Source organism: Oncorhynchus clarkii, chromosome 23 (assembly GCF_045791955.1).
Source record: "Oncorhynchus clarkii lewisi isolate Uvic-CL-2024 chromosome 23, UVic_Ocla_1.0, whole genome shotgun sequence".
NCBI classification, from domain to species: Eukaryota; Metazoa; Chordata; class Actinopteri; order Salmoniformes; family Salmonidae; genus Oncorhynchus; species Oncorhynchus clarkii.
This window is the reverse complement of record NC_092169.1, coordinates 63,349,322-63,373,535: the sequence shown is the minus strand read 5'-3', so window position 1 is coordinate 63,373,535 and position 24,214 is coordinate 63,349,322. Positions and strand designations below refer to the sequence as shown.

Below are 24,214 nucleotides of genomic sequence, written 5' to 3'. Positions count from 1 at the left end.
GAGTTGCTTTCATAAATACCTTATTTTGGAAATTCAAATACATGCTCTGCCTATAAGAAAATGCAGTTTACTTCTTGCAGGTATCTCAAGCAGAAGTTTCTGTAATGTAGCTCTTATCACGTGCGCTTAACATGCAAAAGGTCCCCGGTTTGAACCTCTGTGGAAACAGCACTCGTTGATACATTCAATAAGTACCATAGTTGAAACTGAAAAATACATTTTTCATTATTGCCTTCTTTTGGGAATCAAAAGATTCCATAGCCTAGTGGTTATCAAGTTCACTTAAGACGCAAAATGTATACTTTTCGATGCTGGGCGGAAACAGAGGTCTCTGACACATGTGAGTAGTACTGTATTTGTAACAGATACTTTTCATGAATGCATTATGTTGGATTTTCGAATTTGTGCGATGAATATATGTAAAATTTGGTTAACTCCACAGTAATAATTCTAGCAGCAGTTTCTCTAGTTTAGTAGTTATCAAGTTTGCTTTACACACGAATGGTCCCCGGTTCGAAGCCGGGCGGAAACAGTTCTCTATGACAAATCCAGTAAGTACTGTATTTGTAACAGAGAATAGTTGTTCTAATAAATGCCTTATTTTGGAAATTCGAATACATGCAATAAATATTTGTAAAATTTGGTTTACTCCTTGCTGGTAATTAATGCAGCAGTTTCTGTAGTGTAGTGGTGATCACGTTTTCCTTACATGCGAATGGTCTGCGGTTCAAAACCTGGCAGAAACAGTGCTCTTTGACACATGCAGTTAGTGCTGTATCAACAACAGAGAATATATATTCTCATGAAAGGCTTTTTTTGGAAATTCGAATACATGCAATGAATATATGTAAAACTCGGGTTACTCCTTGCTGATAATATTAGCAGCAGTTTCTGTAGTGTAGTGGTTTTTCACGTTCGCTTTACACGTGAAAGGTCCCTGGTTCGAAACCGGGCGGAAACAGTCCTCTTTGACACATGCAGTAAGTACCGTATTTATAAAAGAGATGAGTTGCTTTCATAAATACCTTATTTTGGAAATTCAAATACATGCTCTGCCTATAAGAAAATGCAGTTTACTTCTTGCAGGTATCTCAAGCAGAAGTTTCTGTAATGTAGCTCTTATCACGTGCGCTTAACATGCAAAAGGTCCCCGGTTTGAACCTCTGTGGAAACAGCACTCGTTGATACATTCAATAAGTACCATAGTTGAAACTGAAAAATACATTTTTCATTATTGCCTTCTTTTGGGAATCAAAAGATTCCATAGCCTAGTGGTTATCAAGTTCACTTAAGACGCAAAATGTATACTTTTCGATGCTGGGCGGAAACAGAGGTCTCTGACACATGTGAGTAGTACTGTATTTGTAACAGATACTTTTCATGAATGCATTATGTTGGATTTTCGAATTTGTGCGATGAATATATGTAAAATTTGGTTAACTCCACAGTAATAATTCTAGCAGCAGTTTCTCTAGTTTAGTAGTTATCAAGTTTGCTTTACACACGAATGGTCCCCGGTTCGAAGCCGGGCGGAAACAGTTCTCTATGACAAATCCAGTAAGTACTGTATTTGTAACAGAGAATAGTTGTTCTAATAAATGCCTTATTTTGGAAATTCGAATACATGCAATAAATATTTGTAAAATTTGGTTTACTCCTTGCTGGTAATTAATGCAGCAGTTTCTGTAGTGTAGTGGTGATCACGTTTTCCTTACATGCGAATGGTCTGCGGTTCAAAACCTGGCAGAAACAGTGCTCTTTGACACATGCAGTTAGTGCTGTATCAACAACAGAGAATATATATTCTCATGAAAGGCTTTTTTTGGAAATTCGAATACATGCAATGAATATATGTAAAACTCGGGTTACTCCTTGCTGATAATATTAGCAGCAGTTTCTGTAGTGTAGTGGTTTTTCACGTTCGCTTTACACGTGAAAGGTCCCTGGTTCGAAACCGGGCGGAAACAGTCCTCTTTGACACATGCAGTAAGTACCGTATTTATAAAAGAGATGAGTTGCTTTCATAAATACCTTATTTTGGAAATTCAAATACATGCTCTGCCTATAAGAAAATGCAGTTTACTTCTTGCAGGTATCTCAAGCAGAAGTTTCTGTAATGTAGCTCTTATCACGTGCGCTTAACATGCAAAAGGTCCCCGGTTTGAACCTCTGTGGAAACAGCACTCGTTGATACATTCAATAAGTACCATAGTTGAAACTGAAAAATACATTTTTCATTATTGCCTTCTTTTGGGAATCAAAAGATTCCATAGCCTAGTGGTTATCAAGTTCACTTAAGACGCAAAATGTATACTTTTCGATGCTGGGCGGAAACAGAGGTCTCTGACACATGTGAGTAGTACTGTATTTGTAACAGATACTTTTCATGAATGCATTATGTTGGATTTTCGAATTTGTGCGATGAATATATGTAAAATTTGGTTAACTCCACAGTAATAATTCTAGCAGCAGTTTCTCTAGTTTAGTAGTTATCAAGTTTGCTTTACACACGAATGGTCCCCGGTTCGAAGCCGGGCGGAAACAGTTCTCTATGACAAATCCAGTAAGTACTGTATTTGTAACAGAGAATAGTTGTTCTAATAAATGCCTTATTTTGGAAATTCGAATACATGCAATAAATATTTGTAAAATTTGGTTTACTCCTTGCTGGTAATTAATGCAGCAGTTTCTGTAGTGTAGTGGTGATCACGTTTTCCTTACATGCGAATGGTCTGCGGTTCAAAACCTGGCAGAAACAGTGCTCTTTGACACATGCAGTTAGTGCTGTATCAACAACAGAGAATATATATTCTCATGAATGGCTTTTTTTGGAAATTCGAATACATGCAATGAATATATGTAAAACTCGGGTTACTCCTTGCTGATAATATTAGCAGCAGTTTCTGTAGTGTAGTGGTTATCACGTTCGCTTTACACGCGAAAGGTCCCTGGTTCGAAACCGGGCGGAAACAGTCCTCTTTGACACATGCAGTAAGTACCGTATTTATAAAAGAGATGAGTTGCTTTCATAAATACCTTATTTTGGAAATTCAAATACATGCTCTGACTATAAGAAAATGCAGTTTACTTCTTGCAGGTATCTCAAGCAGAAGTTTCTGTAATGTAGCTCTTATCACGTGCGCTTAACATGCAAAAGGTCCCCGGTTTGAACCTCTGTGGAAACAGCACTCGTTGATACATTCAATAAGTACCATAGTTGAAACTGAAAAATACATTTTTCATTATTGCCTTCTTTTGGGAATCAAAAGATTCCATAGCCTAGTGGTTATCAAGTTCACTTAAGACGCAAAATGTATACTTTTCGATGCTGGGCGGAAACAGAGGTCTCTGACACATGTGAGTAGTACTGTATTTGTAACAGATACTTTTCATGAATGCATTATGTTGGATTTTCGAATTTGTGCGATGAATATATGTAAAATTTGGTTAACTCCACAGTAATAATTCTAGCAGCAGTTTCTCTAGTTTAGTAGTTATCAAGTTTGCTTTACACACGAATGGTCCCCGGTTCGAAGCCGGGCGGAAACAGTTCTCTATGACAAATCCAGTAAGTACTGTATTTGTAACAGAGAATAGTTGTTCTAATAAATGCATTATTTTGGAAATTCGAATACATGCAATAAATATTAGTAAAATTTGGTTTACTCCTTGCTGGTAATTAATGCAGCAGTTTCTGTAGTGTAGTGGTGATCACGTTTGCCTTACATGCGAATGGTCTGCGGTTCAAAACCTGGCAGAAACAGTGCTCGTTGACACATGCAGTTAGTGCTGTATCAACAACAGAGAATATATATTGTCATGAATGTATTTTTTTGGAAATTCGAATACATGCAATGAATATATGTAAAACTCGGGTTACTCCTTGCTGATAATATTAGCAGCAGTTTCTGTAGTGTAGTGGTTATCACGTTCGCTTTACACACGAAAGGTCCCTGTTTCGAAACCGGGCGGAAACAGTCCTCTTTGACACATGCAGTAAGTACCGTATTTATAAAAGAGATGAGTTGCTTTCATAAATACCTTATTTTGGAAATTCAAATACATGCTCTGACTATAAGAAAATGCAGTTTACTTCTTGCAGGTATCTCAAGCAGAAGTTTCTGTAATGTAGCTCTTATCACGTGCGCTTAACATGCAAAAGGTCCCCGGTTTGAACCTCTGTGGAAACAGCACTCGTTGATACATTCAATAAGTACCATAGTTGAAACTGAAAAATACATTTTTCATTATTGCCTTCTTTTGGGAATCAAAAGATTCCATAGCCTAGTGGTTATCAAGTTCACTTAAGACGCAAAATGTATACTTTTTGATGCTGGGCGGAAACAGAGGTCTCTGACACATGTGAGTAGTACTGTATTTGTAACAGATACTTTTCATGAATGCATTATGTTGGATTTTCGAATTTGTGCGATGAATATATGTAAAATTTGGTTAACTCCACAGTAATAATTCTAGCAGCAGTTTCTCTAGTTTAGTAGTTATCAAGTTTGCTTTACACACGAATGGTCCCCGGTTCGAAGCCGGGCGGAAACAGTTCTCTATGACAAATCCAGTAAGTACTGTATTTGTAACAGAGAATAGTTGTTCTAATAAATGCCTTATTTTGGAAATTCGAATACATGCAATAAATATTAGTAAAATTTGGTTTACTCCTTAGTGGTAATTAATGCAGCAGTTTCTGTAGTGTAGTGGTGATCACGTTTGCCTTACATGCGAATGGTCTGCAGTTCAAAACCTGGCAGAAACAGTGCTCTTTGACACATGCAGTTAGTGCTGTATCAACAACAGAGAATATATATTCTCATGAATGGCTTTTTTTGGAAATTCGAATACATGCAATGAATATATGTAAAACTCGGGTTACTCCTTGCTGAAAATATTAGCAGCAGTTTCTGTAGTGTAGTGGTGTTCAAGTTCGCTTTAATCGCGAAAGGTCCCTGGTTCGAAACCGGGCGGAAACAGTCCTCTTTGACACATGCAGTGAGTACCGTATTTATAAAAGAGATGAGTTGCTTTCATAAATACCTTATTTTGGAAATTCAAATACATGCTCTGACTATAAGAAAATGCAGTTTACTTCTTGCAGGTATCTCAAGCAGAAGTTTCTGTAATGTAGCTCTTATCACGTGCGCTTAACATGCAAAAGGTCCCCGGTTTGAACCTCTGTGGAAACAGCACTCGTTGATACATTCAATAAGTACCATAGTTGAAACTGAAAAATACATTTTTCATTATTGCCTTCTTTTGGGAATCAAAAGATTCCATAGCCTAGTGGTTATCAAGTTCACTTAAGACGCAAAATGTATACTTTTCGATGCTGGGCGGAAACAGAGGTCTCTGACACATGTGAGTAGTACTGTATTTGTAACAGATACTTTTCATGAATGCATTATGTTGGATTTTCGAATTTGTGCGATGAATATATGTAAAATTTGGTTAACTCCACAGTAATAATTCTAGCAGCAGTTTCTCTAGTTTAGTAGTTATCAAGTTTGCTTTACACACGAATGGTCCCCGGTTCGAAGCCGGGCGGAAACAGTTCTCTATGACAAATCCAGTAAGTACTGTATTTGTAACAGAGAATAGTTGTTCTAATAAATGCATTATTTTGGAAATTCGAATACATGCAATAAATATTTGTAAAATTTGGTTTACTCCTTAGTGGTAATTAATGCAGCAGATTCTATAGTGTAGTGGTGATCACGTTTGCCTTACATGCGAATGGTCTGCGGTTCAAAACCTGGCAGAAACAGTGCTCTTTGACACATGCAGTTAGTGCTGTATCAACAACAGAGAATATATATTCTCATGAATGGCTTTTTTTGGAAATTCGAATACATGCAATGAATATATGTAAAACTCGGGTTACTCCTTGCTGATAATATTAGCAGCAGTTTCTGTAGTGTAGTGGTTATCACGTTCGCTTTACACGCGAAAGGTCCCTGGTTCGAAACCGGGCGGAAACAGTCCTCTTTGACACATGCAGTAAGTACCGTATTTATAAAAGAGATGAGTTGCTTTCATAAATACCTTATTTTGGAAATTCAAATACATGCTCTGACTATAAGAAAATGCAGTTTACTTCTTGCAGGTATCTCAAGCAGAAGTTTCTGTAATGTAGCTCTTATCACGTGCGCTTAACATGCAAAAGGTCCCCGGTTTGAACCTCTGTGGAAACAGCACTCGTTGATACATTCAATAAGTACCATAGTTGAAACTGAAAAATACATTTTTCATTATTGCCTTCTTTTGGGAATCAAAAGATTCCATAGCCTAGTGGTTATCAAGTTCACTTAAGACGCAAAATGTATACTTTTCGATGCTGGGCGGAAACAGAGGTCTCTGACACATGTGAGTAGTACTGTATTTGTAACAGATACTTTTCATGAATGCATTATGTTGGATTTTCGAATTTGTGCGATGAATATATGTAAAATTTGGTTAACTCCACAGTAATAATTCTAGCAGCAGTTTCTCTAGTTTAGTAGTTATCAAGTTTGCTTTACACACGAATGGTCCCCGGTTCGAAGCCGGGCGGAAACAGTTCTCTATGACAAATCCAGTAAGTACTGTATTTGTAACAGAGAATAGTTGTTCTAATAAATGCCTTATTTTGGAAATTCGAATACATGCAATAAATATTTGTAAAATTTGGTTTACTCCTTGCTGGTAATTAATGCAGCAGTTTCTGTAGTGTAGTGGTGATCACGTTTTCCTTACATGCGAATGGTCTGCGGTTCAAAACCTGGCAGAAACAGTGCTCTTTGACACATGCAGTTAGTGCTGTATCAACAACAGAGAATATATATTCTCATGAAAGGCTTTTTTTGGAAATTCGAATACATGCAATGAATATATGTAAAACTCGGGTTACTCCTTGCTGATAATATTAGCAGCAGTTTCTGTAGTGTAGTGGTTTTTCACGTTCGCTTTACACGTGAAAGGTCCCTGGTTCGAAACCGGGCGGAAACAGTCCTCTTTGACACATGCAGTAAGTACCGTATTTATAAAAGAGATGAGTTGCTTTCATAAATACCTTATTTTGGAAATTCAAATACATGCTCTGCCTATAAGAAAATGCAGTTTACTTCTTGCAGGTATCTCAAGCAGAAGTTTCTGTAATGTAGCTCTTATCACGTGCGCTTAACATGCAAAAGGTCCCCGGTTTGAACCTCTGTGGAAACAGCACTCGTTGATACATTCAATAAGTACCATAGTTGAAACTGAAAAATACATTTTTCATTATTGCCTTCTTTTGGGAATCAAAAGATTCCATAGCCTAGTGGTTATCAAGTTCACTTAAGACGCAAAATGTATACTTTTCGATGCTGGGCGGAAACAGAGGTCTCTGACACATGTGAGTAGTACTGTATTTGTAACAGATACTTTTCATGAATGCATTATGTTGGATTTTCGAATTTGTGCGATGAATATATGTAAAATTTGGTTAACTCCACAGTAATAATTCTAGCAGCAGTTTCTCTAGTTTAGTAGTTATCAAGTTTGCTTTACACACGAATGGTCCCCGGTTCGAAGCCGGGCGGAAACAGTTCTCTATGACAAATCCAGTAAGTACTGTATTTGTAACAGAGAATAGTTGTTCTAATAAATGCCTTATTTTGGAAATTCGAATACATGCAATAAATATTTGTAAAATTTGGTTTACTCCTTGCTGGTAATTAATGCAGCAGTTTCTGTAGTGTAGTGGTGATCACGTTTTCCTTACATGCGAATGGTCTGCGGTTCAAAACCTGGCAGAAACAGTGCTCTTTGACACATGCAGTTAGTGCTGTATCAACAACAGAGAATATATATTCTCATGAATGGCTTTTTTTGGAAATTCGAATACATGCAATGAATATATGTAAAACTCGGGTTACTCCTTGCTGATAATATTAGCAGCAGTTTCTGTAGTGTAGTGGTTTTTCACGTTCGCTTTACACGTGAAAGGTCCCTGGTTCGAAACCGGGCGGAAACAGTCCTCTTTGACACATGCAGTAAGTACCGTATTTATAAAAGAGATGAGTTGCTTTCATAAATACCTTATTTTGGAAATTCAAATACATGCTCTGCCTATAAGAAAATGCAGTTTACTTCTTGCAGGTATCTCAAGCAGAAGTTTCTGTAATGTAGCTCTTATCACGTGCGCTTAACATGCAAAAGGTCCCCGGTTTGAACCTCTGTGGAAACAGCACTCGTTGATACATTCAATAAGTACCATAGTTGAAACTGAAAAATACATTTTTCATTATTGCCTTCTTTTGGGAATCAAAAGATTCCATAGCCTAGTGGTTATCAAGTTCACTTAAGACGCAAAATGTATACTTTTCGATGCTGGGCGGAAACAGAGGTCTCTGACACATGTGAGTAGTACTGTATTTGTAACAGATACTTTTCATGAATGCATTATGTTGGATTTTCGAATTTGTGCGATGAATATATGTAAAATTTGGTTAACTCCACAGTAATAATTCTAGCAGCAGTTTCTCTAGTTTAGTAGTTATCAAGTTTGCTTTACACACGAATGGTCCCCGGTTCGAAGCCGGGCGGAAACAGTTCTCTATGACAAATCCAGTAAGTACTGTATTTGTAACAGAGAATAGTTGTTCTAATAAATGCCTTATTTTGGAAATTCGAATACATGCAATAAATATTTGTAAAATTTGGTTTACTCCTTGCTGGTAATTAATGCAGCAGTTTCTGTAGTGTAGTGGTGATCACGTTTTCCTTACATGCGAATGGTCTGCGGTTCAAAACCTGGCAGAAACAGTGCTCTTTGACACATGCAGTTAGTGCTGTATCAACAACAGAGAATATATATTCTCATGAATGGCTTTTTTTGGAAATTCGAATACATGCAATGAATATATGTAAAACTCGGGTTACTCCTTGCTGATAATATTAGCAGCAGTTTCTGTAGTGTAGTGGTTATCACGTTCGCTTTACACGCGAAAGGTCCCTGGTTCGAAACCGGGCGGAAACAGTCCTCTTTGACACATGCAGTAAGTACCGTATTTATAAAAGAGATGAGTTGCTTTCATAAATACCTTATTTTGGAAATTCAAATACATGCTCTGACTATAAGAAAATGCAGTTTACTTCTTGCAGGTATCTCAAGCAGAAGTTTCTGTAATGTAGCTCTTATCACGTGCGCTTAACATGCAAAAGGTCCCCGGTTTGAACCTCTGTGGAAACAGCACTCGTTGATACATTCAATAAGTACCATAGTTGAAACTGAAAAATACATTTTTCATTATTGCCTTCTTTTGGGAATCAAAAGATTCCATAGCCTAGTGGTTATCAAGTTCACTTAAGACGCAAAATGTATACTTTTCGATGCTGGGCGGAAACAGAGGTCTCTGACACATGTGAGTAGTACTGTATTTGTAACAGATACTTTTCATGAATGCATTATGTTGGATTTTCGAATTTGTGCGATGAATATATGTAAAATTTGGTTAACTCCACAGTAATAATTCTAGCAGCAGTTTCTCTAGTTTAGTAGTTATCAAGTTTGCTTTACACACGAATGGTCCCCGGTTCGAAGCCGGGCGGAAACAGTTCTCTATGACAAATCCAGTAAGTACTGTATTTGTAACAGAGAATAGTTGTTCTAATAAATGCATTATTTTGGAAATTCGAATACATGCAATAAATATTAGTAAAATTTGGTTTACTCCTTGCTGGTAATTAATGCAGCAGTTTCTGTAGTGTAGTGGTGATCACGTTTGCCTTACATGCGAATGGTCTGCGGTTCAAAACCTGGCAGAAACAGTGCTCTTTGACACATGCAGTTAGTGCTGTATCAACAACAGAGAATATATATTCTCATGAATGGCTTTTTTTGGAAATTCGAATACATGCAATGAATATATGTAAAACTCGGGTTACTCCTTGCTGATAATATTAGCAGCAGTTTCTGTAGTGTAGTGGTTATCACGTTCGCTTTACACGCGAAAGGTCCCTGGTTCGAAACCGGGCGGAAACAGTCCTCTTTGACACATGCAGTAAGTACCGTATTTATAAAAGAGATGAGTTGCTTTCATAAATACCTTATTTTGGAAATTCAAATACATGCTCTGACTATAAGAAAATGCAGTTTACTTCTTGCAGGTATCTCAAGCAGAAGTTTCTGTAATGTAGCTCTTATCACGTGCGCTTAACATGCAAAAGGTCCCCGGTTTGAACCTCTGTGGAAACAGCACTCGTTGATACATTCAATAAGTACCATAGTTGAAACTGAAAAATACATTTTTCATTATTGCCTTCTTTTGGGAATCAAAAGATTCCATAGCCTAGTGGTTATCAAGTTCACTTAAGACGCAAAATGTATACTTTTTGATGCTGGGCGGAAACAGAGGTCTCTGACACATGTGAGTAGTACTGTATTTGTAACAGATACTTTTCATGAATGCATTATGTTGGATTTTCGAATTTGTGCGATGAATATATGTAAAATTTGGTTAACTCCACAGTAATAATTCTAGCAGCAGTTTCTCTAGTTTAGTAGTTATCAAGTTTGCTTTACACACGAATGGTCCCCGGTTCGAAGCCGGGCGGAAACAGTTCTCTATGACAAATCCAGTAAGTACTGTATTTGTAACAGAGAATAGTTGTTCTAATAAATGCCTTATTTTGGAAATTCGAATACATGCAATAAATATTTGTAAAATTTGGTTTACTCCTTAGTGGTAATTAATGCAGCAGTTTCTGTAGTGTAGTGGTGATCACGTTTGCCTTACATGCGAATGGTCTGCGGTTCAAAACCTGGCAGAAACAGTGCTCTTTGACACATGCAGTTAGTGCTGTATCAACAACAGAGAATATATATTCTCATGAATGGCTTTTTTTGGAAATTCGAATACATGCAATGAATATATGTAAAACTCGGGTTACTCCTTGCTGATAATATTAGCAGCAGTTTCTGTAGTGTAGTGGTTATCACGTTCGCTTTACACGCGAAAGGTCCCTGGTTCGAAACCGGGCGGAAACAGTCCTCTTTGACACATGCAGTAAGTACCGTATTTATAAAAGAGATGAGTTGCTTTCATAAATACCTTATTTTGGAAATTCAAATACATGCTCTGACTATAAGAAAATGCAGTTTACTTCTTGCAGGTATCTCAAGCAGAAGTTTCTGTAATGTAGCTCTTATCACGTGCGCTTAACATGCAAAAGGTCCCCGGTTTGAACCTCTGTGGAAACAGCACTCGTTGATACATTCAATAAGTACCATAGTTGAAACTGAAAAATACATTTTTCATTATTGCCTTCTTTTGGGAATCAAAAGATTCCATAGCCTAGTGGTTATCAAGTTCACTTAAGACGCAAAATGTATACTTTTCGATGCTGGGCGGAAACAGAGGTCTCTGACACATGTGAGTAGTACTGTATTTGTAACAGATACTTTTCATGAATGCATTATGTTGGATTTTCGAATTTGTGCGATGAATATATGTAAAATTTGGTTAACTCCACAGTAATAATTCTAGCAGCAGTTTCTCTAGTTTAGTAGTTATCAAGTTTGCTTTACACACGAATGGTCCCCGGTTCGAAGCCGGGCGGAAACAGTTCTCTATGACAAATCCAGTAAGTACTGTATTTGTAACAGAGAATAGTTGTTCTAATAAATGCATTATTTTGGAAATTCGAATACATGCAATAAATATTTGTAAAATTTGGTTTACTCCTTAGTGGTAATTAATGCAGCAGTTTCTGTAGTGTAGTGGTGATCACGTTTGCCTTACATGCGAATGGTCTGCGGTTCAAAACCTGGCAGAAACAGTGCTCTTTGACACATGCAGTTAGTGCTGTATCAACAACAGAGAATATATATTCTCATGAATGGCTTTTTTTGGAAATTCGAATACATGCAATGAATATATGTAAAACTCGGGTTACTCCTTGCTGATAATATTAGCAGCAGTTTCTGTAGTGTAGTGGTTATCACGTTCGCTTTACACGCGAAAGGTCCCTGGTTCGAAACCGGGCGGAAACAGTCCTCTTTGACACATGCAGTAAGTACCGTATTTATAAAAGAGATGAGTTGCTTTCATAAATACCTTATTTTGGAAATTCAAATACATGCTCTGACTATAAGAAAATGCAGTTTACTTCTTGCAGGTATCTCAAGCAGAAGTTTCTGTAATGTAGCTCTTATCACGTGCGCTTAACATGCAAAAGGTCCCCGGTTTGAACCTCTGTGGAAACAGCACTCGTTGATACATTCAATAAGTACCATAGTTGAAACTGAAAAATACATTTTTCATTATTGCCTTCTTTTGGGAATCAAAAGATTCCATAGCCTAGTGGTTATCAAGTTCACTTAAGACGCAAAATGTATACTTTTCGATGCTGGGCGGAAACAGAGGTCTCTGACACATGTGAGTAGTACTGTATTTGTAACAGATACTTTTCATGAATGCATTATGTTGGATTTTCGAATTTGTGCGATGAATATATGTACAATTTGGTTAACTCCACAGTAATAATTCTAGCAGCAGTTTCTCTAGTTTAGTAGTTATCAAGTTTGCTTTACACACGAATGGTCCCCGGTTCGAAGCCGGGCGGAAACAGTTCTCTATGACAAATCCAGTAAGTACTGTATTTGTAATAGAGAATAGTTGTTCTAATAAATGCATTATTTTGGAAATTCGAATACATGCAATAAATATTTGTAAAATTTGGTTTACTCCTTAGTGGTAATTAATGCAGCAGTTTCTGTAGTGTAGTGGTGATCACGTTTGCCTTACATGCGAATGGTCTGCGGTTCAAAACCTGGCAGAAACAGTGCTCTTTGACACATGCAGTTAGTGCTGTATCAACAACAGAGAATATATATTCTCATGAATGGCTTTTTTTGGAAATTCGAATACATGCAATGAATATATGTAAAATTCGGGTTACTCCTTGCTGATAGTATTAGCAGCAGTTTCTGTAGTGTAGTGGTTATCACGTTCGCTTTACACGCGAAAGGTCCCTGGTTCGAAACCGGGCGGAAACAGTCCTCTTTGACACATGCAGTAAGTACCGTATTTATAAAAGAGATGAGTTGCTTTCATAAATACCTTATTTTGGAAATTCAAATACATGCTCTGACTATAAGAAAATGCAGTTTACTTCTTGCAGGTATCTCAAGCAGAAGTTTCTGTAATGTAGCTCTTATCACGTGCGCTTAACATGCAAAAGGTCCCCGGTTTGAACCTCTGTGGAAACAGCACTCGTTGATACATTCAATAAGTACCATAGTTGAAACTGAAAAATACATTTTTCATTATTGCCTTCTTTTGGGAATCAAAAGATTCCATAGCCTAGTGGTTATCAAGTTCACTTAAGACGCAAAATGTATACTTTTCGATGCTGGGCGGAAACAGAGGTCTCTGACACGTGAGTAGTACTGTATTTGTAACAGATACTTTTCATTAATGCATTATGTTGGATTTTCGAATTTGTGCGATGAATATATGTACAATTTGGTTAACTCCACAGTAATAATTCTAGCAGCAGTTTCTCTAGTTTAGTAGTTATCAAGTTTGCTTTACACACGAATGGTCCCCGGTTCGAAGCCGGGCGGAAACAGTTCTCTATGACAAATCCAGTAAGTACTGTATTTGTAACAGAGAATAGTTGTTCTAATAAATGCATTATTTTGGAAATTCGAATACATGCAATAAATATTTGTAAAATTTGGTTTACTCCTTAGTGGTAATTAATGCAGCAGTTTCTGTAGTGTAGTGGTGATCACGTTTGCCTTACATGCGAATGGTCTGTGGTTCAAAACCTGGCAGAAACAGTGCTCTTTGACACATGCAGTTAGTGCTGTATCAACAACAGAGAATATATATTCTCATGAATGGCTTTTTTTGGAAATTCGAATACATGCAATGAATATATGTAAAACTCGGGTTACTCCTTGCTGATAATATTAGCAGCAGTTTCTGTAGTGTAGTGGTTATCACGTTCGCTTTACACGCGAAAGGTCCCTGGTTCGAAACCGGGCGGAAACAGTCCTCTTTGACACATGCAGTAAGTACCGTATTTATAAAAGAGATGAGTTGCTTTCATAAATACCTTATTTTGGAAATTCAAATACATGCTCTGACTATAAGAAAATGCAGTTTACTTCTTGCAGGTATCTCAAGCAGAAGTTTCTGTAATGTAGCTCTTATCACGTGCGCTTAACATGCAAAAGGTCCCCGGTTTGAACCTCTGTGGAAACAGCACTCGTTGATACATTCAATAAGTACCATAGTTGAAACTGAAAAATACATTTTTCATTATTGCCTTCTTTTGGGAATCAAAAGATTCCATAGCCTAGTGGTTATCAAGTTCACTTAAGACGCAAAATGTATACTTTTTGATGCTGGGCGGAAACAGAGGTCTCTGACACATGTGAGTAGTACTGTATTTGTAACAGATACTTTTCATTAATGCATTATGTTGGATTTTCGAATTTGTGCGATGAATATATGTACAATTTGGTTAACTCCACAGTAATAATTCTAGCAGCAGTTTCTCTAGTTTAGTAGTTATCAAGTTTGCTTTACACACGAATGGTCCCCGGTTCGAAGCCGGGCGGAAACAGTTTTCTATGACAAATCCAGTAAGTACTGTATTTGTAACAGAGAATAGTTGTTCTAATAAATGCCTTATTTTGGAAATTCGAATACATGCAATAAATATATGTAAAATGTGGTTTACTCCTTGCTGGTAATTAATGCAGCAGTTTCTGTAGTGTAGTGGTGATCACGTTTGCCTTACATGCGAATGGTCTGTGGTTCAAAACCTGGCAGAAACAGTGCTCTTTGACACATGCAGTTAGTGCTGTATCAACAACAGAGAATATATATTCTCATGAATGGCTTTTTTTGGAAATTCGAATACATGCAATGAATATATGTAAAACTCGGGTTACTCCTTGCTGATAATATTAGCAGCAGTTTCTGTAGTGTAGTGGTTATCACGTTCGCTTTACACGCGAAAGGTCCCTGGTTCGAAACCGGGCGGAAACAGTCCTCTTTGACACATGCAGTAAGTACCGTATTTATAAAAGAGATGAGTTGCTTTCATAAATACCTTATTTTGGAAATTCAAATACATGCACTGACTATAAGAAAATGCAGTTTACTTCTTGCAGGTATCTCAAGCAGAAGTTTCTGTAATGTAGCTCTTATCACGTGCGCTTAACATGCAAAAGGTCCCCGGTTTGAACCTCTGTGGAAACAGCACTCGTTGATACATTCAATAAGTACCATAGTTGAAACTGAAAAATACATTTTTCGTTATTGCCTTCTTTTGGGAATCAAAAGATTCCATAGCCTAGTGGTTATCAAGTTCACTTAAGACGCAAAATGTATACTTTTTGATGCTGGGCGGAAACAGAGGTCTCTGACACATGTGAGTAGTACTGTATTTGTAACAGATACTTTTCATTAATGCATTATGTTGGATTTTCGAATTTGTGCGATGAATATATGTACAATTTGGTTAACTCCACAGTAATAATTCTAGCAGCAGTTTCTCTAGTTTAGTAGTTATCAAGTTTGCTTTACACACGAATGGTCCCCGGTTCGAAGCCGGGCGGAAACAGTTTTCTATGACAAATCCAGTAAGTACTGTATTTGTAACAGAGAATAGTTGTTCTAATAAATGCATTATTTTGGAAATTCGAATACATGCAATAAATATATGTAAAATGTGGTTTACTCCTTGCTGGTAATTAATGCAGCAGTTTCTGTAGTGTAGTGGTGATCACGTTTGCCTTACATGCGAATGGTCTGTGGTTCAAAACCTGGCAGAAACAGTGCTCTTTGACACATGCAGTTAGTGCTGTATCAACAACAGAGAATATATATTCTCATGAATGGCTTTTTTTGGAAATTCGAATACATGCAATGAATATATGTAAAACTCGGGTTACTCCTTGCTGATAATATCAGCAGCAGTTTCTGTAGTGTAGTGGTTATCACGTTCGCTTTACACGCGAAAGGTCCCTGGTTCGAAACCTGGCGGAAACAGTCCTCTTTGACACATGCAGTGAGTACCGTATTTATAAAAGAGATGAGTTGCTTTCATAAATACCTTATTTTGGAAATTCAAATACATGCTCTGCCTATAAGAAAATGCAGTTTACTTCTTGCAGGTATCTCAAGCAAAAGTTTCTGTAATGTAGCTCTTATCACGTGCGCTTAACATGCAAAAGGTCCCCGGTTTGAACCTCTGTGGAAACAGCACTCGTTGATACATTCAATAAGTACCATAGTTGAAACTGAAAAATACATTTTTCATTATTGCCTTTTTTTGGGAATCAAAAGATTCCATAGCCTAGTGGTTATCAAGTTCACTTAAGACGCAAAATTTATACTTTTTGATGCTCGGCGGAAACAGAGGTCTCTGACACATGTGAGTAGTACTGTATTTGTAACAGATACTTTTCATGAATGCATTATGTTGGATTTTCGAATTTGTGCGATGAATATATGTAAAATTTGGTTAACTCCACAGTAATAATTCTAGAAGCAGTTTCTCTAGTTTAGTAGTTATCAAGTTTGCTTTACACACGAATGGTCCCCGGTTCGAAGCCGGGCGGAAACAGTTCTCTATGACAAATCCAGTAAGTACTGTATTTGTAACAGAGAATAGTTGTTCTAATAAATGCATTATTTTGGAAATTCGAATACATGCAATAAATATTTGTAAAATGTGGTTTACTCCTTAGTGGTAATTAATGCAGCAGTTTCTGTAGTGTAGTGGTGATCACGTTTGCCTTACATGCGAATGGTCTGGTGTTCAAAACCTGGCAGAAACAGTGCTCTTTGACACATGCAGTTAGTGCTGTATCAACAACAGAGAATATATATTCTCATGAATGGCTTTTTTTGGAAATTCGAATACATGCAATGAATATATGTAAAACTTGGGTTACTCCTTGCTGATAATATTAGCAGCAGTTTCTGTAGTGTAGTGGTTATCACGTTCGCTTTACACGCGAAAGGTCCCTGGTTCGAAACCGGGCGGAAACAGTCCTCTTTGACACATGCAGTAAGTACCGTATTTATAAAAGAGATGAGTTGCTTTCATAAATACCTTATTTTGGAAATTCAAATACATGCTCTGACTATAAGAAAATGCAGTTTACTTCTTGCAGGTATCTCAAGCAGAAGTTTCTGTAATGTAGCTCTTATCACGTGCGCTTAACATGCAAAAGGTCCCCGGTTTGAACCTCTGTGGAAACAGCACTCGTTGATACATTCAATAAGTACCATAGTTGAAACTGAAAAATACATTTTTCATTATTGCCTTCTTTTGGGAATCAAAAGATTCCATAGCCTAGTGGTTATCAAGTTCACTTAAGACGCAAAATGTATACTTTTCGATGCTGGGCGGAAACAGAGGTCTCTGACACGTGAGTAGTACTGTATTTGTAACAGATACTTTTCATTAATGCATTATGTTGGATTTTCGAATTTGTGCGATGAATATATGTAAAATTTGGTTAACTCCACAGTAATAATTCTAGAAGCAGTTTCTCTAGTTTAGTAGTTATCAAGTTTGCTTTACACACGAATGGTCCCCGGTTCGAAGCCGGGCGGAAACAGTTCTCTATGACAAATCCAGTAAGTACTGTATTTGTAACAGAGAATAGTTGTTCTAATAAATGCATTATTTTGGAAATTCGAATACATGCAATAAATATTTGTAAAATTTGGTTTACTCCTTAGTGGTAATTAATGCAGCAGTTTCTGTAGTGTAGTGGTGATCACGTTTGCCTTACATGCGAATGGTCTGTGGTTCAAAACCTGGCAGAAACAGTGCTCTTTGACACATGCAGTTAGTGCTGTATCAACAACAGAGAATATATATTCTCATGAATGGCTTTTTTTGGAAATTCGAATACATGCAATGAATATATGTAAAACTCGGGTTACTCCTTGCTGATAGTATTAGCAGCAGTTTCTGTAGTGTAGTGGTTATCACGTTCGCTTTACACGCGAAAGGTCCCTGGTTCGAAACCGGGCGGAAACAGTCCTCATTGACACATGCAGTGAGTACCGTATTTATAAAAGAGATGAGTTGCTTTCATAAATACCTTATTTTGGAAATTCAAATACATGCTCTGACTATAAGAAAATGCAGTTTACTTCTTGCAGGTATCTCAAGCAGAAGTTTCTGTAATGTAGCTCTTATCACGTGCGCTTAACATGCAAAAGGTCCCCGGTTTGAACCTCTGTGGAAACAGCACTCGTTGATACATTCAATAAGTACCATAGTTGAAACTGAAAAATACATTTTTCATTATTGCCTTCTTTTGGGAATCAAAAGATTCCATAGCCTAGTGGTTATCAAGTTCACTTAAGACGCAAAATGTATACTTTTCGATGCTGGGCGGAAACAGAGGTCTCTGACACGTGAGTAGTACTGTATTTGTAACAGATACTTTTCATTAATGCATTATGTTGGATTTTCGAATTTGTGCGATGAATATATGTACAATTTGGTTAACTCCACAGTAATAATTCTAGCAGCAGTTTCTCTAGTTTAGTAGTTATCAAGTTTGCTTTACACACGAATGGTCCCCGGTTCGAAGCCGGGCGGAAACAGTTCTCTATGACAAATCCAGTAAGTACTGTATTTGTAACAGAGAATAGTTGTTCTAATAAATGCATTATTTTGGAAATTCGAATACATGCAATAAATATTTGTAAAATTTGGTTTACTCCTTAGTGGTAATTAATGCAGCAGTTTCTGTAGTGTAGTGGTTATCACATTTGCCTTACATGCGAATGGTTTGTGGTTCAAAACCTGGCAGAAACAGTGCTCTTTGACACATGCAGTTAGTGCTGTATCAACAACAGAGAATATATATTCTCATGAATGGCTTTTTTTGGAAATTCGAATACATGCAATGAATATATGTAAAACTCGGGTTACTCCTTGCTGATAATATTAGCAGCAGTTTCTGTAGTGTAGTGGTTATCACGTTCGCTTTACACGCGAAAGGTCCCTGGTTCGAAACCGGGCGGAAACAGTCCTCTTTGACACATGCAGTAAGTACCGTATTTATAAAAGAGATGAGTTGCTTTCATAAATACCTTATTTTGGAAATTCAAATACATGCTCTGACTATAAGAAAATGCAGTTTACTTCTTGCAGGTATCTCAAGCATAAGTTTCTGTAATGTAGCTCTTATCACGTGCGCTTAACATGCAAAAGGTCCCCGGTTTGAACCTCTGTGGAAACAGCACTCGTTGATACATTCAATAAGTACCATAGTTGAAACTGAAAAATACATTTTTCATTATTGCCTTCTTTTGGGAATCAAAAGATTCCATAGCCTAGTGGTTATCAAGTTCACTTAAGACGCAAAATGTATACTTTTTGATGCTGGGCGGAAACAGAGGTCTCTGACACATGTGAGTAGTACTGTATTTGTAACAGATACTTTTCATGAATGCATTATGTTGGATTTTCGAATTTGTGCGATGAATATATGTAAAATTTGGTTAACTCCACAGTAATAATTCTAGCAGCAGTTTCTCTAGTTTAGTAGTTATCAAGTTTGCTTTACACACGAATGGTCCCCGGTTCGAAGCCGGGCGGAAACAGTTTTCTATGACAAATCCAGTAAGTACTGTATTTGTAACAGAGAATAGTTGTTCTAATAAATGCCTTATTTTGGAAATTCGAATACATGCAATAAATATATGTAAAATGTGGTTTACTCCTTGCTGGTAATTAATGCAGCAGTTTCTGTAGTGTAGTGGTGATCACGTTTGCCTTACATGCGAATGGTCTGTGGTTCAAAACCTGGCAGAAACAGTGCTCTTTGACACATGCAGTTAGTGCTGTATCAACAACAGAGAATATATATTCTCATGAATGGCTTTTTTTGGAAATTCGAATACATGCAATGAATATATGTAAAACTCGGGTTACTCCTTGCTGATAATATTAGCAGCAGTTTCTGTAGTGTAGTGGTTATCACGTTCGCTTTACACGCGAAAGGTCCCTGGTTCGAAACCCGGCGGAAACAGTCCTCTTTGACACATGCAGTAAGTACCGTATTTATAAAATAGATGAGTTGCTTTCATAAATACCTTATTTTGGAAATTCAAATACATGCTCTGACTATAAGAAAATGCAGTTTACTTCTTGCAGGTATCTCAAGCATAAGTTTCTGTAATGTAGCTCTTATCACGTGCGCTTAACATGCAAAAGGTCCCCGGTTTGAACCTCTGTGGAAACAGCACTCGTTGATACATTCAATAAGTACCATAGTTGAAACTGAAAAATACATTTTTCATTATTGCCTTCTTTTGGGAATCAAAAGATTCCATAGCCTAGTGGTTATCAAGTTCACTTAAGACGCAAAATTTATACTTTTTGATGCTCGGCGGAAACAGAGGTCTCTGACACATGTGAGTAGTACTGTATTTGTAACAGATACTTTTCATGAATGCATTATGTTGGATTTTCGAATTTGTGCGATGAATATATGTAAAATTTGGTTAACTCCACAGTAATAATTCTAGAAGCAGTTTCTCTAGTTTAGTAGTTATCAGGTTTGCTTTACACACGAATGGTCCCCGGTTCGAAGCCGGGCGGAAACAGTTCTCTATGACAAATCCAGTAAGTACTGTATTTGTAACAGAGAATAGTTGTTCTAATAAATGCATTATTTTGGAAATTCGAATACATGCAATAAATATTTGTAAAATTTGGTTTACTCCTTAGTGGTAATTAATCCAGCAGTTTCTGTAGTGTAGTGGTGATCACGTTTGCCTTACATGCGAATGGTCTGGGGTTCAAAACCTGGCAGAAACAGTGCTCTTTGACACATGCAGTTAGTGCTGTATCAACAACAGAGAATATATATTCTCATGAATGGCTTTTTTTGGAAATTCGAATACATGCAATGAATATATGTAAAACTCGGGTTACTCCTTGCTGATAATATTAGCAGCAGTTTCTGTAGTGTAGTGGTTATCACGTTCACTTTACACGCGAAAGGTCCCTGGTTCGAAACCGGGCGGAAACAGTCCTCTTTGACACATGCAGTAAGTACCGTATTTATAAAAGAGATGAGTTGCTTTCATAAATACCTTATTTTGGAAATTCAAATACATGCTCTGACTATAAGAAAATGCAGTTTACTTCTTGCAGGTATCTCAAGCAGAAGTTTCTGTAATGTAGCTCTTATCACGTGCGCTTAACATGCAAAAGGTCCCCGGTTTGAACCTCTGTGGAAACAGCACTCGTTGATACATTCAATAAGTACCATAGTTGAAACTGAAAAATACATTTTTCATTATTGCCTTCTTTTGGGAATCAAAAGATTCCATAGCCTAGTGGTTATCAAGTTCACTTAAGACGCAAAATGTATACTTTTCGATGCTGGGCGGAAACAGAGGTCTCTGACACGTGAGTAGTACTGTATTTGTAACAGATACTTTTCATTAATGCATTATGTTGGATTTTCGAATTTGTGCGATGAATATATGTAAAATTTGGTTAACTCCACAGTAATAATTCTAGAAGCAGTTTCTCTAGTTTAGTAGTTATCAAGTTTGCTTTACACACGAATGGTCCCCGGTTCGAAGCCGGGCGGAAACAGTTCTCTATGACAAATCCAGTAAGTACTGTATTTGTAACAGAGAATAGTTGTTCTAATAAATGCATTATTTTGGAAATTCGAATACATGCAATAAATATTTGTAAAATTTGGTTTACTCTTTAGTGGTAATTAATGCAGCAGTTTCTGTAGTGTAGTGGTGATCACGTTTGCCTTACATGCGAATGGTCTGTGGTTCAAAACCTGGCAGAAACAGTGCTCTTTGACACATGCAGTTAGTGCTGTATCAACAACAGAGAATATATATTCTCATGAATGGCTTTTTTTGGAAATTCGAATACATGCAATGAATATATGTAAAACTCGGGTTACTCCTTGCTGATAGTATTAGCAGCAGTTTCTGTAGTGTAGTGGTTATCACGTTCGCTTTACACGCGAAAGGTCCCTGGTTCGAAACCGGGCGGAAACAGTCCTCTTTGACACATGCAGTGAGTACCGTATTTATAAAAGAGATGAGTTGCTTTCATAAATACCTTATTTTGGAAATTCAAATACATGCTCTGACTATAAGAAAATGCAGTTTACTTCTTGCAGGTATCTCAAGCAGAAGTTTCTGTAATGTAGCTCTTATCACGTGCGCTTAACATGCAAAAGGTCCCCGGTTTGAACCTCTGTGGAAACAGCACTCGTTGATACATTCAATAAGTACCATAGTTGAAACTGAAAAATACATTTTTCATTATTGCCTTCTTTTGGGAATCAAAAGATTCCATAGCCTAGTGGTTATCAAGTTCACTTAAGACGCAAAATGTATACTTTTCGATGCTGGGCGGAAACAGAGGTCTCTGACACGTGAGTAGTACTGTATTTGTAACAGATACTTTTCATTAATGCATTATGTTGGATTTTCGAATTTGTGCGATGAATATATGTACAATTTGGTTAACTCCACAGTAATAATTCTAGCAGCAGTTTCTCTAGTTTAGTAGTTATCAAGTTTGCTTTACACACGAATGGTCCCCGGTTCGAAGCCGGGCGGAAACAGTTCTCTATGACAAATCCAGTAAGTACTGTATTTGTAACAGAGAATAGTTGTTCTAATAAATGCATTATTTTGGAAATTCGAATACATGCAATAAATATTTGTAAAATTTGGTTTACTCCTTAGTGGTAATTAATGCAGCAGTTTCTGTAGTGTAGTGGTTATCACATTTGCCTTACATGCGAATGGTTTGTGGTTCAAAACCTGGCAGAAACAGTGCTCTTTGACACATGCAGTTAGTGCTGTATCAACAACAGAGAATATATATTCTCATGAATGGCTTTTTTTGGAAATTCGAATACATGCAATGAATATATGTAAAACTCGGGTTACTCCTTGCTGATAATATTAGCAGCAGTTTCTGTAGTGTAGTGGTTATCACGTTCGCTTTACACGCGAAAGGTCCCTGGTTCGAAACCGGGCGGAAACAGTCCTCTTTGACACATGCAGTAAGTACCGTATTTATAAAAGAGATGAGTTGCTTTCATAAATACCTTATTTTGGAAATTCAAATACATGCTCTGACTATAAGAAAATGCAGTTTACTTCTTGCAGGTATCTCAAGCAGAAGTTTCTGTAATGTAGCTCTTATCACGTGCGCTTAACATGCAAAAGGTCCCCGGTTTGAACCTCTGTGGAAACAGCACTCGTTGATACATTCAATAAGTACCATAGTTGAAACTGAAAAATACATTTTTCATTATTGCCTTCTTTTGGGAATCAAAAGATTCCATAGCCTAGTGGTTATCAAGTTCACTTAAGACGCAAAATGTATACTTTTTGATGCTGGGCGGAAACAGAGGTCTCTGACACATGTGAGTAGTACTGTATTTGTAACAGATACTTTTCATTAATGCATTATGTTGGATTTTCGAATTTGTGCGATGAATATATGTACAATTTGGTTAACTCCACAGTAATAATTCTAGCAGCAGTTTCTCTAGTTTAGTAGTTATCAAGTTTGCTTTACACACGAATGGTCCCCGGTTCGAAGCCGGGCGGAAACAGTTTTCTATGACAAATCCAGTAAGTACTGTATTTGTAACAGAGAATAGTTGTTCTAATAAATGCCTTATTTTGGAAATTCGAATACATGCAATAAATATATGTAAAATGTGGTTTACTCCTTGCTGGTAATTAATGCAGCAGTTTCTGTAGTGTAGTGGTGATCACGTTTGCCTTACATGCGAATGGTCTGTGGTTCAAAACCTGGCAGAAACAGTGCTCTTTGACACATGCAGTTAGTGCTGTATCAACAACAGAGAATATATATTCTCATGAATGGCTTTTTTTGGAAATTCGAATACATGCAATGAATATATGTAAAACTCGGGTTACTCCTTGCTGATAGTATTAGCAGCAGTTTCTGTAGTGTAGTGGTTATCACGTTCGCTTTACACGCGAAAGGTCCCTGGTTCGAAACCGGGCGGAAACAGTCCTCTTTGACACATGCAGTGAGTACCGTATTTATAAAAGAGATGAGTTGCTTTCATAAATACCTTATTTTGGAAATTCAAATACATGCTCTGACTATAAGAAAATGCAGTTTACTTCTTGCAGGTATCTCAAGCAGAAGTTTC

At 37.1% G+C, this 24,214-nt stretch overlaps 24 non-coding genes across 24 annotated transcripts; all 24 read left to right on the top strand.

Annotated features, from left to right (window-relative positions):
* The first annotated feature begins 887 nt into the window (after nt 1-887).
* On the top strand, nt 888-961 carry trnav-uac (transfer RNA valine (anticodon UAC)). The gene has a single exon. It is a non-coding gene; the product is annotated as a tRNA-Val (tRNA).
* A 932-nt stretch (nt 962-1,893) lies between these two features.
* On the top strand, nt 1,894-1,967 carry trnav-uac (transfer RNA valine (anticodon UAC)). The gene has a single exon. It is a non-coding gene; the product is annotated as a tRNA-Val (tRNA).
* A 932-nt stretch (nt 1,968-2,899) lies between these two features.
* On the top strand, nt 2,900-2,972 carry trnav-uac (transfer RNA valine (anticodon UAC)). Its single transcript has one exon. It is a non-coding gene; the product is annotated as a tRNA-Val (tRNA).
* A 932-nt stretch (nt 2,973-3,904) lies between these two features.
* Nucleotides 3,905-3,977, top strand: trnav-uac (transfer RNA valine (anticodon UAC)). The gene has a single exon. It is a non-coding gene; the product is annotated as a tRNA-Val (tRNA).
* A 1,937-nt stretch (nt 3,978-5,914) lies between these two features.
* trnav-uac (transfer RNA valine (anticodon UAC)) lies at nt 5,915-5,987 on the top strand. The gene has a single exon. It is a non-coding gene; the product is annotated as a tRNA-Val (tRNA).
* A 932-nt stretch (nt 5,988-6,919) lies between these two features.
* Nucleotides 6,920-6,993, top strand: trnav-uac (transfer RNA valine (anticodon UAC)). Its single transcript has one exon. It is a non-coding gene; the product is annotated as a tRNA-Val (tRNA).
* A 932-nt stretch (nt 6,994-7,925) lies between these two features.
* trnav-uac (transfer RNA valine (anticodon UAC)) lies at nt 7,926-7,999 on the top strand. The gene has a single exon. It is a non-coding gene; the product is annotated as a tRNA-Val (tRNA).
* Nucleotides 8,000-8,931: 932 nt separating this feature from the next.
* Nucleotides 8,932-9,004, top strand: trnav-uac (transfer RNA valine (anticodon UAC)). The gene has a single exon. It is a non-coding gene; the product is annotated as a tRNA-Val (tRNA).
* Nucleotides 9,005-9,936: 932 nt separating this feature from the next.
* trnav-uac (transfer RNA valine (anticodon UAC)) lies at nt 9,937-10,009 on the top strand. The gene has a single exon. It is a non-coding gene; the product is annotated as a tRNA-Val (tRNA).
* Nucleotides 10,010-10,941: 932 nt separating this feature from the next.
* Nucleotides 10,942-11,014, top strand: trnav-uac (transfer RNA valine (anticodon UAC)). The gene has a single exon. It is a non-coding gene; the product is annotated as a tRNA-Val (tRNA).
* Nucleotides 11,015-11,946: 932 nt separating this feature from the next.
* trnav-uac (transfer RNA valine (anticodon UAC)) lies at nt 11,947-12,019 on the top strand. Its single transcript has one exon. It is a non-coding gene; the product is annotated as a tRNA-Val (tRNA).
* Nucleotides 12,020-12,951: 932 nt separating this feature from the next.
* trnav-uac (transfer RNA valine (anticodon UAC)) lies at nt 12,952-13,024 on the top strand. The gene has a single exon. It is a non-coding gene; the product is annotated as a tRNA-Val (tRNA).
* Nucleotides 13,025-13,954: 930 nt separating this feature from the next.
* On the top strand, nt 13,955-14,027 carry trnav-uac (transfer RNA valine (anticodon UAC)). Its single transcript has one exon. It is a non-coding gene; the product is annotated as a tRNA-Val (tRNA).
* A 932-nt stretch (nt 14,028-14,959) lies between these two features.
* trnav-uac (transfer RNA valine (anticodon UAC)) lies at nt 14,960-15,032 on the top strand. Its single transcript has one exon. It is a non-coding gene; the product is annotated as a tRNA-Val (tRNA).
* Nucleotides 15,033-15,964: 932 nt separating this feature from the next.
* On the top strand, nt 15,965-16,037 carry trnav-uac (transfer RNA valine (anticodon UAC)). The gene has a single exon. It is a non-coding gene; the product is annotated as a tRNA-Val (tRNA).
* A 932-nt stretch (nt 16,038-16,969) lies between these two features.
* Nucleotides 16,970-17,042, top strand: trnav-uac (transfer RNA valine (anticodon UAC)). Its single transcript has one exon. It is a non-coding gene; the product is annotated as a tRNA-Val (tRNA).
* A 930-nt stretch (nt 17,043-17,972) lies between these two features.
* On the top strand, nt 17,973-18,045 carry trnav-uac (transfer RNA valine (anticodon UAC)). The gene has a single exon. It is a non-coding gene; the product is annotated as a tRNA-Val (tRNA).
* Nucleotides 18,046-18,975: 930 nt separating this feature from the next.
* On the top strand, nt 18,976-19,048 carry trnav-uac (transfer RNA valine (anticodon UAC)). Its single transcript has one exon. It is a non-coding gene; the product is annotated as a tRNA-Val (tRNA).
* Nucleotides 19,049-19,980: 932 nt separating this feature from the next.
* On the top strand, nt 19,981-20,053 carry trnav-uac (transfer RNA valine (anticodon UAC)). The gene has a single exon. It is a non-coding gene; the product is annotated as a tRNA-Val (tRNA).
* Nucleotides 20,054-20,771: 718 nt separating this feature from the next.
* Nucleotides 20,772-20,844, top strand: trnav-uac (transfer RNA valine (anticodon UAC)). Its single transcript has one exon. It is a non-coding gene; the product is annotated as a tRNA-Val (tRNA).
* Nucleotides 20,845-20,985: 141 nt separating this feature from the next.
* Nucleotides 20,986-21,058, top strand: trnav-uac (transfer RNA valine (anticodon UAC)). Its single transcript has one exon. It is a non-coding gene; the product is annotated as a tRNA-Val (tRNA).
* A 930-nt stretch (nt 21,059-21,988) lies between these two features.
* Nucleotides 21,989-22,061, top strand: trnav-uac (transfer RNA valine (anticodon UAC)). Its single transcript has one exon. It is a non-coding gene; the product is annotated as a tRNA-Val (tRNA).
* Nucleotides 22,062-22,991: 930 nt separating this feature from the next.
* On the top strand, nt 22,992-23,064 carry trnav-uac (transfer RNA valine (anticodon UAC)). Its single transcript has one exon. It is a non-coding gene; the product is annotated as a tRNA-Val (tRNA).
* Nucleotides 23,065-23,996: 932 nt separating this feature from the next.
* trnav-uac (transfer RNA valine (anticodon UAC)) lies at nt 23,997-24,069 on the top strand. Its single transcript has one exon. It is a non-coding gene; the product is annotated as a tRNA-Val (tRNA).
* The last annotated feature ends 145 nt before the right edge of the window (nt 24,070-24,214 follow it).